This window comes from Amblyraja radiata, chromosome 21, assembly GCF_010909765.2.
Source record: "Amblyraja radiata isolate CabotCenter1 chromosome 21, sAmbRad1.1.pri, whole genome shotgun sequence".
Lineage (NCBI taxonomy): Eukaryota > Metazoa > Chordata > Chondrichthyes > Rajiformes > Rajidae > Amblyraja > Amblyraja radiata.
The window spans coordinates 6,845,483-6,858,010 of NC_045976.1; the positions used below are offsets into that span (position 1 = coordinate 6,845,483).

At 44.4% G+C, this 12,528-nt stretch overlaps 1 long non-coding RNA gene across 1 annotated transcript; it reads left to right on the forward strand.

The window, feature by feature from the left end:
• Nucleotides 1-1,789: 1,789 nt before the first annotated feature.
• LOC116984926 lies at nucleotides 1,790-8,761 on the forward strand. Its single transcript, XR_004415170.1, has 3 exons — nucleotides 1,790-1,946; nucleotides 8,264-8,269; nucleotides 8,726-8,761. It is a non-coding gene; the product is annotated as an uncharacterized LOC116984926 (long non-coding RNA).
• The last annotated feature ends 3,767 nt before the right edge of the window (nucleotides 8,762-12,528 follow it).

Consider the following 12,528-nt stretch of genomic DNA (forward strand, 5'->3'; position numbering starts at 1 on the left):
TCCTTCGTTCCTGGGTGTGTGAGTTGCTGAACCAGGCCGTGGTGCAGTCAGTCAACATGCTCTCTACCTGTAGAAGTTCAAGGGAGTATAAATGAGATACCGAATCTCCTCAATCCTCTAAGGAAGTAGAGCAGGGGTGGGGAACCTTTTCATGTTGGAATGCCGCATTAAGTTAGCTGTAATCTAATAAGGCCACATCCAAGAAACTTCAATTAGACACACTTCAAAATGTACATTATTTTGTAAACATCTAACTACGATGTACTAACTTTAAGAAAATAAGTTAACTAACCTTTTCATGACTTTGTTGTGACTGCTTTTTGTGGGAAAGCATTTGAATATTCGGTTGCAACATGGAGGTACGCAGTTTCAGCTGATCTTCTAGATGGGTGTCCGTCATTTGTGACCTTAAGGGCGACTTGATTTGGGTTAGGTAGGAGAATGTAGATTCACAGCAATAAGTGGCTGAAAAGCAAGAAAGCAGTTTTCGTGCATGTTGTCGAAAACGTGGGTATTCTATTACATTTTTCCATATTTCAATCGGATCTTTCTGAGCGTCAAATAAGGACTTTAAAATGTCATCTTCTGGGAACTCAATCAATTCCTTCTGTAGCTCTTTAAGAGCCTTGGAGACATCAACTAGGCAAGGTGGAAATGCTAATTTGAATGCTAAAAAATGCTAATTTCATTGAATCTTCTTTTACTCTTTGGTATTTTAAATACTTTCATTTTAAGATTTAAATGAAAATAATAAGACAAACAAAAACATATTAATGAAAATAAAAGGATTTGTTCTACAAAATTTGGATTCATTCAAAAGGCCGCACTTAAATGGCCTAGAAGGCTGCATGAGGCCTTAAGGCCGCAGGTTCCCCACCCCTGAAGTAGAGCATTGATGGGCTTTCTTTTAGACTGCATCAGTGTGCTGGATCCAGCACAGATCTTCAGAAATATGCATGAGGTATGTGTCTATCTAAAAGCCTCTTAAATATCTCTATAGTATCTTGTCCCCCACCAATACTCCTGGCAGTACATTTCAAGCACCCACCACTGTGTGTAAAAAATGTGCACCGTACATATATCTCCTTCACCTGAAACCCCATCTCATCTGAAAGCCCTATAATCCTTGACGCTGGATAGAAGGACCTGTCTGTCTATCGTATCTATGTTTCTAACCTATTCATACATTTACACAGAATAACCACATCGTTTGTTTATCTTCACACCACAGACTATCCCTGGGTTATGAACGTCCGACATGAATATCTGTACATATGAGCAAACTCTTATAATATTATTAACTCAGAAATCTGACATATTTACATATGTTCGTTGGTAAGAATAAAGTTTCCTCTCAAGTCGTGAAGTCTACACATATTCATTGAGGTCCAGGTACAATGAATGTCTTGCTTGTGGCTGCATCACGGGCACATAGACTCAGACAACATACAAACGACAAATGGTACGTAAATTACACATTAGGTTGAGCATTGTCACCTGTACTGAGGTACAGTGAAGAGCTTTCTTCTGCCCGCTAACCAAACAGATCAGATACACCATACATAAATAAAATTGAGTCAGGCTCATATAAGATGGAGGCCAAATCACTGGATGGATTTAAAAGAGAGTTAGATAAAGCTCTAGGGGCTAGTGGAGTCAAGGGATATGGGGAGAAGGCAGGCACGGGTTATTGATAGGGGACGATCAGCCATGATCACAATGAAGGGCCAAATGGCCTCCTCCTGCACCTATTTTCTATGTTTCTATGTTTCTAAGATAGATTGAGCAAAGGGGAAGATACAGAGTGCAGTATATAGTTCTCAGCATTGTGGCACGTCAGCTTCAGAGACAAAGTCCAATGTCCGCAATGGGGTAGAGGTGAATCGGACTGTGCCCTGGCTTATGGAAGAACCGAGCAGGAGCCTGATAAAAGAGGGTAAGAAGCTGTTCCTGAGTCTGGTGGTGCGCGCTTTCAAGCTTCTGTACCTTCTGCCGGGCGGGAGCAGCAAGAAGGAACAAAGGAGGAAGATGACTGAACTTTCTTGCCTTCCATCACAGTGAGGAATGTGGATTCCACTGTGGTGGATGTTTATGTTAAACTTTATTTGATGTGCTGTGTGTATTTTTTGCTTTTAACTTAGTATGGCCGTATGGCAACTCAAATATTACTGTACCTTAATTGGTACATGTGACAATTAAATTGAAACTTGAATCTCGAATCTTGAATGACTGGGGTGGGACGAGTCTTTGATTACGTTGGCTGCTTTTCCGAGGCTGCGTGAAGTGTAGATGGAGTCAATGGTGGGGAGTCTGGTCTGTTTGATGGACTGGACTACATCTACAACCCTCTGCAGTTTCTTGCTGTCTTGGGCAGAGCTGTTCCCAAACCAAAACATTGTTTTTTTCTTTTTAGTAATTTTATTTATTAGAAGTAGTGTACATTACAATAAAAGAAGTCAAAATTAACATAATACATTTCCTGTACCACTTCATATTTTAGACTTTAAAAAGGAGAAAAGGAAAGAAAGAGAGATAGGATAGCAAGTGTGTGAAAGTGATCAAAAAAAGATCCTTAGACACAAAAAATTCGAACAAAAGTTAAGAAGTAAGCCATAGAAAAAGAAAAAGAGGAAAAGAAATACATTAAAAGTAAAAAAAAGAGATAAAAGGGATATACCAACTTCATATTTTTCCTCCCCCCTCACCAGGTCCTGAAACCATTTATTTTCAGAATTCTGTTGCACCTTATACTTGTAGTAAGTCAATAAATGGAGACCAAATCTTTTGGAATTGGTCTGGTTTGCCTGCTAGAAGGAATCTCATATCTTCCAGGTGTAATGTTTCGGACATATTTGAAATCCACATATTTATTGTTGGTGTTGGGGCGTTTTTCCAGAATTTAAGTATGAGTTTTTTTCCCATTATTAAACCGTAATTAAGTAAGTTCTTTTGGGACAATTTGTTTAAGAAGGAACTGCAGATGCTGGAAAATCGAAGGTAGACAAAAGTGCTGGGGAAACTCAGCGGGTGCGGTAGCATCTATGGAGCGAAGGAAATAGGCAACGTTTCGGACTGGCCCGAAACGTTGCCTATTTCCTTCGCTCCATAGATGCTGTCGCACCCGCTGAGTTTCTCCAGCACTTTTGTCTACCTTCGAACCAAAAAGCATACTCTCTATGGCACGTCTGCAGAAGTTTGTAAGAGTCATTGCTGACATGCTGAATTTCCACAATCCACAAGGAAAGTAGAGGTCTTGATGTTTCTTCCTGGATGTCGGATCAGTATAGTTGGTCCACGACAGATGATTGGTAATATTTATGCCAGGGAACTTGAAGCTCTCAACCATTTCCACTTCCAACGCATTGATGCTGTTAGGAGCAAGTACTCCAGCACGCTCCCTGAAGTCTATAACTAGCGCCTTCATCTTGCTGATGTTGAGGGAGAGGTTATTGTCCTGACACCATTTCACTAAGTTCTCGAACTCACTCCTGTAAACCATCTCCTCGTCGTTCATGATTCGGCCCATCACACTGGTGTCATCTGCAAACTTATAGATGGAATTTAAGCTGAAGATGTCTGTACTATCGTGAGTGTACGGGGAGCACAGCAGGGGATGGAGAACAATTCCTTGCGCAATGCCAGTGTTGAAATTTATGCCCCTGTCCCACTTAGGAAACCTGAACGAAAACCTCTGGAGACTTTGCGCCACACCCAAGGTTTCCGTGCGGTCCCCGGAGGTTGCAGGTGGTTGCCGGAGGTTGCAGGTAGTGGAAGTAGGTAGGGAGGCTGACAAAAACCTCCGGGAACCTCCGGGAACCGCACGGAAACCTTGGGTGGGGCGCAAAGTCTTCAGAGGTTTCCATTCAGGTTTCCCAAGTGGGACAGGGGCATTATTGTGGAGGAGGTTGTTGTCAACTATCCGCAAAGATTGATGTGTGTGGGTCAGAAAGTCGAGGGTCTAGAGGCAAAGACAAAGATTTATTTGTTCTTAAGAGTTTAAGAAGGAACTGCAGATGCTGGAAAATCGAAGGTAGACAAAAATGCTGGAGAAAGTCAGCGGGTGCGGCAGCATTTGTTCTGTTGTTGCCTTAATGGGCCGGTAAAGCTGCAGCAGGATGTTATTGTTCCGTTCTTGGTGCATACAACAAATAGACGGCCTCAACACTTGACTTGAATCCACTAACCAAAAGGTTTCAAACCACGGGTCACAGTCACAGAAGACTAGGTGAAACATCAGGACTGAGATGAGGAGAAATGTCTTCACATGGAGACTGGTGAAACTACAGCATTCAATACCACAGAAGGCAGTGAAGATTCAGAAGATAAATCGATATCTAGACATAAGGGAGAGGGAGTGAGTGAGTGAGTGAGTGAGTGAGTGAGTGAGTGAGTGAGTGAGTGAGTGAGTGAGTGAGTGAGAGAGAGAGAGAGAGAGAGCGAGATTATAGTATTGAGAGGATTGCTCAAGTAGGCCAGAGGGGCTGAATGGCCTATTCCTGCCGCTGCTTTTCTATATTTCTATGTTTTGTTTAGTTTAGTTTAGAAATACAGCGCTGAAACAGGCCCTTCGGCCCACCGAGTCCGCGCCGACCAGCTATCTCTGTACACTAGCACTATCCTACACACACTAGGGACCATTTACAATGATAGCAAGCCAAATAACCTACAAACCTGCATGTCTTTGGAGTGTGGGAGGAAACTGGAGATCCCGGAGAAAACCCAGTGAGGTCACGGGGAGAACGTACAAACTCCGTACAGACAGCACCCGCTGTCAGCATCGAATCTGGATTCATGAAATCTTCTTGAGTCATGAGAAATGGGAGGTAAATCTTAGACTCCCTGGTAACGCCTAAAAAATTGTAACAATCTGTCAAGACTTCGCCACTTTCAGGTATGTGCTATTGCTTGTAACTTTAATAAACTCATCACCTCTGACTCAGAGGAAAGATTACAGCACTGAGCTGTTAATCGGTCCGCCCCTTGGTGGCACGCCTGGCGTGAGATTCAGTTCCTGTGTGTTACTTTATGCTTGTGAATCAGACTTCCTCACACGTCCTTTCTCACCTACGCACTGATATCATCTCCCATCGGCAGCCCTTTAATAAGATAGCTTGTCCAGTTTAGTTTAGTTCAGAGATGCAGCGCGGAAACAGGCCCTTCAGCCCACCAAGTCTATGCCGACCAGCGATCCCCGCACACTAGCACCATCCCACACACACACACACTAGGGACAACTTATATTTATGCCAAGTCAATTAACCTACAATCCTGTACGTTTTTGGAATGTGGGAGGAAACCGAAGATCTCTGAGAAAACCCATGCAAGTCACGGGGAGAACGTACAAAATCCATTCAGCCAGCTCACATAGTCAGGATCGAACCCGGGTCTCTGGCACTGTAAGGCAGCCACTCTACTGCTGTGCCACTGTCCCGCAACTAATGCAATCTGCCAAAGGATAACCTAGATAAATAACAGGCCTGTCATTGTTTGGGGATTACATATAAACTTTCTGCTCTGCTGTCATCCTGATTCAGATGATAATTAGTAGCAGTCACACTAGATAACATCACAAGAAGCTAAACTACTAAACACATGTATTCCCCGAGAACCATTTACAAAATGCTAGCAACAAAAGAGTGTTACAGAAAAGTGTAACCCAGCAAATCGCAATAAATTAAAATAATAGATGTTTCTTTATCTTAGAAACATAGAAACATAGAAAATAGGTGCAGGAGGAGGCCATTCGGCCCTTCGAGCCAGCACCGCCATTCATTGTGATCATGGCTGATCGTCCCCTATCAATAACCCGTGCCTGTCTTCTCCCCATATCCCTTGACTCCACTAGCCCCCTAGAGCTCTATCTAACTCTCTCTTAAATCCATCCAGTGACTTGGCCTCCACAACTCTCTGGTGAAAACGTTTTGTCTCACCTCAGTCTTAAATGACCTCCCCTTTATTCTAAGACTGTGGCCCCTGGTTCTGGACTTGCCCAACATTGGGAACATTTTTCCTGCATCTAGCTTGTCCAGTCCTTTTATAATTTTATATGTTTCTATAAGATCTCCCCTCGTCCTTCTAAACTACAGTGAATACAAGCCTAGTCTTTTCAACCTTTCCTCATTTGACAGTCCCGCCTTCCCAGGGATCAATCTCGTGAACCTATGCTGCACTGCCTCAATCACAAGGATGTCCTTCCTCAAATTAGGAGACCAAAACTGTACACAATACTCCAGATGTGGTCTTACCAGAGCCCTATACAACTGCAGAAGAATCTTCTTCTTCCACTGTTTATGGGGCCTCACCTGGACTCCCTCTCATTTCTCCCATCCCCCCCCCCCCCCCACTTATATTCCATCCTCTAACTTCACAATTTGTCCCTCTTCTATCCTTATCTCGCTATTTTTGTCTTTTCATCCTCGGCCTTTGTCCAACCATCATGCCTATTAAAAACCTGCTGCACCTGTATCCACCTATCACTTGCCAGGCTCTGTCCTGCCCCATCTCTCTTCCAGCTTTCACCTCCTCCCCAACCAACATCAGTCTGAAGAAGGGTCCCGACCCCAAACGTCACCCATCCATTTTCTCCAGAGATGGCAGCCTGACCGGCTGAGTTACTCCAGCACTTCGTGGGGCTTTTTTTGCAATAAATTCAATGCAGCCCCACCATTTGCATCCTCCTCAATTGACTTGCAAAACTCTCTGAAAACCTATTCTCAACTTGTCGTCTCATCCCAAATTAAAAACACCCCCGTACCTCGTATTCACTGGAATATCCCGCATATTCACTGGAATTTAGGATGAGAGGAGATCTTATAGAAACATATCAAATTCCTAAGGGATCAGACAGGGTAGATGCAGGAAAAATGTTCCCAATGTTGAGGAAGTCCAGAACCAGGGGTCGCAGTTTAAGAATAAGGAGTAGGCCATTTAGGACTGAGATGAGGAAAAACCTTTCCACCCAAAGAGTTGTGAATCAGTGGAATTCTCTGCCACAGAAGACAGTGGAGGCCAATTCACTGGATGTTTTCAAGAGAACGTTAGATTTAGTTCTTAGGGGTAATGGAATCAAGGAATATGGGGGGGAAAGCAGGAACGGGGTACTGATTTTGGATGATCAGCCATGATCATATTGAATGGCGGTGCTGGCTCGAAGGGCCGAATGGCCTACTCCTGCACCTATTGTCTATGTTTATATGTTTACCTATCCAATGCCTACCTCCACATCTACTGCATCTAATACACGATCAGTTATGAAACCTGAGATCCACAGCCTTGGGAACCTTTGAAATACGTTTTCACTTTAACTTAGCTCAAGGGATAAAGAATATTTTTCTCAAACAATGAACAACCAACCCTGTGACTGCACACAAACAAATTGCTGACTGCCTTCAGTGTTTGCCAAGTGCTATCTTTGTAAGACCAACTGATCAGATTACACCGTTGAGTTTCTAAGGCCGTGTTAACACTGAATGTACTGTGGGTCTTAACTAACTCGTGCGTTAAACAGTAAAATTCTCTCCAATTTCCACGCACTCGGAAGACTATTAACATCGATGAGAATGAAAGGAATCAAGTCTCTCTCCAGAATATCCCAACCATGGGCTTCCCAAAAAGATCTTACGAACCACCTTGTATTACGGTAAAATAAAGACACAAAAAGTACTGCAGAGCAGCATGGTGGCGCAGCGGTAGAGTTCCTGCCTTCCAGCGTTTACAACGCCAGAGACCCGGGTTCGATCCTGTCTATGGGTGCTGTCTGTATGCAGATGTCTGTACGCTCTCCCCGTGACCTGCATTGGTTTTCACCGAGATCTTCTGTTTCCTCCCGCTCTCCGAAGACGTATGGGTACGTAGGTTAATTAGCTAGGTATAAATATAAAATTGTCCCTAGGTTTGTGTTAATGTCACTTGTCGGTGTGGACTCGGTGAGCCGAGGGGCCTGTTTCCGCGCTGTATCTCTAAACTAAACTAAACTCAGCGTGTCAGGCAACATCTCTGGAAAACATGGATAGGCGATGTTTCGGGTCGGGCCACTTCTTCAGACTGATTAACAAGCGGAGGGGTGGGGGGAGTGGGGAGAAGAGGAGCAGGACAAAGCCTAGTAAGCAATAGGTGGAAGTACACAAAAATGCTGGAGAAACTCAGCGGGTGCAGCAGCATCTATGGAGCGAAGGAAATAGGTAACGTTTCGGGCCGAAACCTTTTTTCAGACTAGGGACTTTCCAGAATCTGCAGTTCCTTCTTAAGCAATAGGTGGATTCAGGTGAGGGTTTATTTTGGATGGCCAGATGTTTGGACAATGACCAGGGATGAAAAGGAAATAATATAAATATCTTTTAATTATGGTCCCTAGTCTCTTGCAGCCTGGATCGCCAGGACAGCTGCATATTAATAATATAGTGAAGCTTTATTAGTTACTAGACTAAGTTGGGTCCCAGTCACATGGGAGGCCTGGTCCCCCAATGCAACCCATTCCCCAATGCAATATTCCACCACGCATCCGTTCCCCCAACGTTACGGCGGGAGCGTTCTGTATGCTTTTGGAGTGTGGGAGGAAACTGAAGATCTTGGAGAAAACCTACGTAGAATATTGAGAATGTACAAACTCCGTAAAGGACCATAGACAGGATCGAACCCAGGTCTCTGGTGCTGTAAGGCCAGCTCTGGAGGGAATAGAGGGATATGGAGTACATGCAGGCAGATGAGTTTATCTTTGGTATTGTAGGTAGACACAAAGTGCTGGAGTAACTCACTGGGTCAGGCAGCATCTCTGGAGAAAAAGGATGGATGACGTTTCGGGTCGAAATTCCTCAGAGCCCCAACACGAAATGTCACCCATCCTTTTTCTCCAGAGATGCTGCTTGACCCGCTGAGTTACTCCAGCATTTTGTGTCATTGGGTATAAAGCAGCATCTGCAGTTCCTTCCTACACTGGAAGTTTCATCGTGTTGTCGTCATTCTTCCCCAGAGAGCCTTCACTGTGAGATCATTAGTTCATTCTGTCTCATTACACAGGGCAAGATCTAAATTAGCCCGCACGATAATTGTAGTCTTCAAAGAAACTGTGCTCCTCTAGGATATCTTTGCAATTTGAGTTGTCCAGTCAAGTAAAGATTAAAGTCCTTCAATGCTTTTCTTGAAAAGTTTCCAATAATTCTTGATATATATGGTAAAACTCCAATATTCTATCTAATAGCCCTGTCCCACGGTACGAGTTCATTCCAAGAGCTCTCCCGAGTTTGCCCTGATTCGAACTCGGAGATTTACAGTAATGGCCACTCGTCGGTACTCGGGGCTCTCGTAGACATTTTTCAACATGTCTTCCCGTGCTTACCTGCCGTTCGCGAGTCTTCCCGAGTACGGGCCGTTAGTGCTACGAGCCGCTAAGAGACGTCCCCGAGCTCTGACGTACCCGCTACGTTCATTCTCCCTGCTTACCACGAGTTTGATTTTTTTTAACCTCGGGAGAGCTCTTGGAATGAACTCGTACCGTGGGACAGGGCTTTAACTATTCAGAAATTCTGATAAATGGTAAGTGTGAAAACACACACGACCAGATTCAGGGACAGTTTCTTCCCAGCTGTGAACAGACAACGGAACCACCCTACCAACAACTAGAGAGCGGTCCTGAACCACTATCTACCTGCCTAGAGACCCTTGGACTATCTTTAATTGGACTTTATCTTGCACTAAATGTTATTCCCTTTATCATGTATCGTATATTGTGGGTGGCTCGATTGCAATCATGTATTGTCTTTCTGCTGGTGGACAAAAGTGCTGGAGAAACTCAGCGGGTGTGGCAGCATCTATGGAGCGAAGAAAATTGGCAAGGTTTCGGGCCGAAACCCTTCTTCAGACTGTCATTCTTGTCTTTCTGCTGACTGGTTAGCATGCAACAAAAAATCTTTGCACTGAAAATGAACCAAACTAAAACTAAACTGACTCAAACTAAAACATTGGAGATTTGCCAATGTTGGCAAATGTTTGCAAACTAACACTAAAATATTTGGAGTGAAGCACCTCATGTTGGGAGACTTTTCTATTCACTACTGTTTATGCCATGCATGTGATTTTAATAATAATAATACATTTTATTTATAGGGCACCTTTCAGGACTCTCAAGGACTCCTCACAATTAACACAAGCATGAAACAAAAACAACATATACAGCAATGATACACAATTCGGAGAGAGAGCAGCGGCAGCCAATCGCGACAGCGTTCACTCTCACCTCCAGCAGCCATGTTTTCCGAGCCATCTGCAGCACACCAAAAATAAAACACAACATTAAAGAATTTAACATAAAACATAAAAACATCCCCCACAATAGTTCCCACTGTGAGGGAAGGCAACAAAGTCCAGTCCTCTTCCTCTTGTACACCCATGGTCGGGGCCTATTGAGGCCTCCGCAGTTGCCGCAACGGCGGCCCGATGTTTCAGGCCCTCTGGCCGGATGATGGAGCTCCGGCATTGGGAGAATACTCTCCGCGGCTTGGAGTGTCTGGAACGGCCGCTTCCTCCCCGGAGACCGCGGCTCCCGAAGTCCACAGGCCGCGGTGGTCGGAGCTCCGACACTGGCGATCTCAGCGAGAGATCCCAGGCTCCGCGGTGTTCAAACCCAGCGCCGTCACAGCTGGACGCGCCGCAGACTCTGCAGCTCCGCGATGTTGGAGTCAGCGCTCCGGAGCTTACCACACGGCGACCCGGGTAAGGCATCGCCCGCTCCGCGATGGTGCTTCAGCGCTGTGCCGCCACCGACGAAGCTGAAGTTCTGACTGGCCAGTCCCGGTAGGAAACGCCGCTCCAGGCCCGTTGGTAGGCCGCGAGGAAGGGGCGAAGATGCAGCTCGGAGGAAAAATGCAACTTCCCCCCCCCCCTCCCCCACCCCAATACAAAGGATTAGACCTCCAAAGCAAAACTATTAGGACACGAAAAACAAAAAAAAGGGTGAACAGGACAGACAGCTGCAGGCAGAGCAGCCATACTCGACGGCCTTTTAATGCTTCTTATCGGTGTTTTGACTACATATGATGTTGTGGAAAAAAATATTGAATAGAATTTACTTAAACGGAATCTCAAGCATTGAACCAAGGCCAAACATGTATTGTTCTCCTGTTAAGGACATTCCAACAAATGATTGCTGAACAATTGTTGGTATCAAAAAGATTAGATAAGTGCCCTGAGATATCTGCATCTTTTAAATTACAATCCAGAAACAAACAATAATGGCTTATGCCCACGAGCAATAATTGGCAAAGAAATAAGATCAATGAGAAAAATCAATGCTCTCAAACATCTTTCGAATACCTCACTTTTGCAAGTTTTAGAGCCATTTCCTGCAACTTACAGTTGGATGAAGACATTTTAATCTTTAATTGGAACGTGGTTGTTTGATGCATGCCATTTTTTTAGCCATATACGTACGGGTCAATTGACGTCGAGAAATTGCGTGGCGCAGTTTGATCAAACGTAATCTGAAATCCAAAGAGGCAAGCAGGTACAAACGTCTCCTCACTGAAGGTTGTTGATAAGGGCAGAGGTTTGAGGAGGAGTGAAGCCTGATCAGTCACCTGCAGATGTACGGCCACATTCACAGAAAAGCAAATTGTTCATCACCTCCGCTCAGTCCGCCTTGGCAAACTCAATCTCCTGGTTGACACACACTTTAACTCCCATTCCCATATTGACTTTTCTGTCCTGGGCCTCCTCCACTGTCAGAGTGAGGCCTCATATTTTGCTTGGGTAGCTTACAACCCAGCAGTATGAATATTGATTTCTCTAACTTCAAGTAACCCTTCCCCTCTCTCTCCATCCCCCACCCCAGTCACTGAACTAGTTTCACTGTCTGTATAACCCGTTTACACCGTCCACAACCAACAATGGACCTACTCCTTGATCTTCGTTACTTTTTTGCCTATCTTTCATTCATTTGTTCTATATCTCTCTATATCTCTTGTTTTCCTTTCCCCCGACTCTCGGTCTGAAGAAAGGCTTCGACCCGAAACGTCACCTATTCCTTCTCTCCAGAGATGCTGCCTGACCCGCTGAGTTGCTCCAGCATTCTGTGTCTATCTTCGGTTCAAACCGGCATCTGCTGTCCCTTCCTACACAATGTCCATTACACTGATGAACATGGCAATTACAAGGTCACCCCAATACTCCGTCTCCAGCCTTTGTTAATATTCTTTCGTGCAATCAAAGTCCAACAGAATATTGTAATTTTGACACTGGATATTTATTCATTTTGACCCAGATTTGAACTGCTTATTCAGTCAGGGCTATGAAATGCCTCAATAATACCCCAGCACTTCCACAGGTAGAATCACTGAGGTTGTCAATTATACAAAATGGTGCCGGAAACATGGTGACTTGTGTACTGTCTCAGTGGAAGTCACCATTCCACAACCTAGTACTTAAGTATGATTGTGTTTAAGTATAGGAAGATTCTCGCTGAACTGTACGTAAAAAATGAATTTCTCTGTTGTTAGGCACATGTGACAATAAAGTACTATTGACCCATTTTACCAT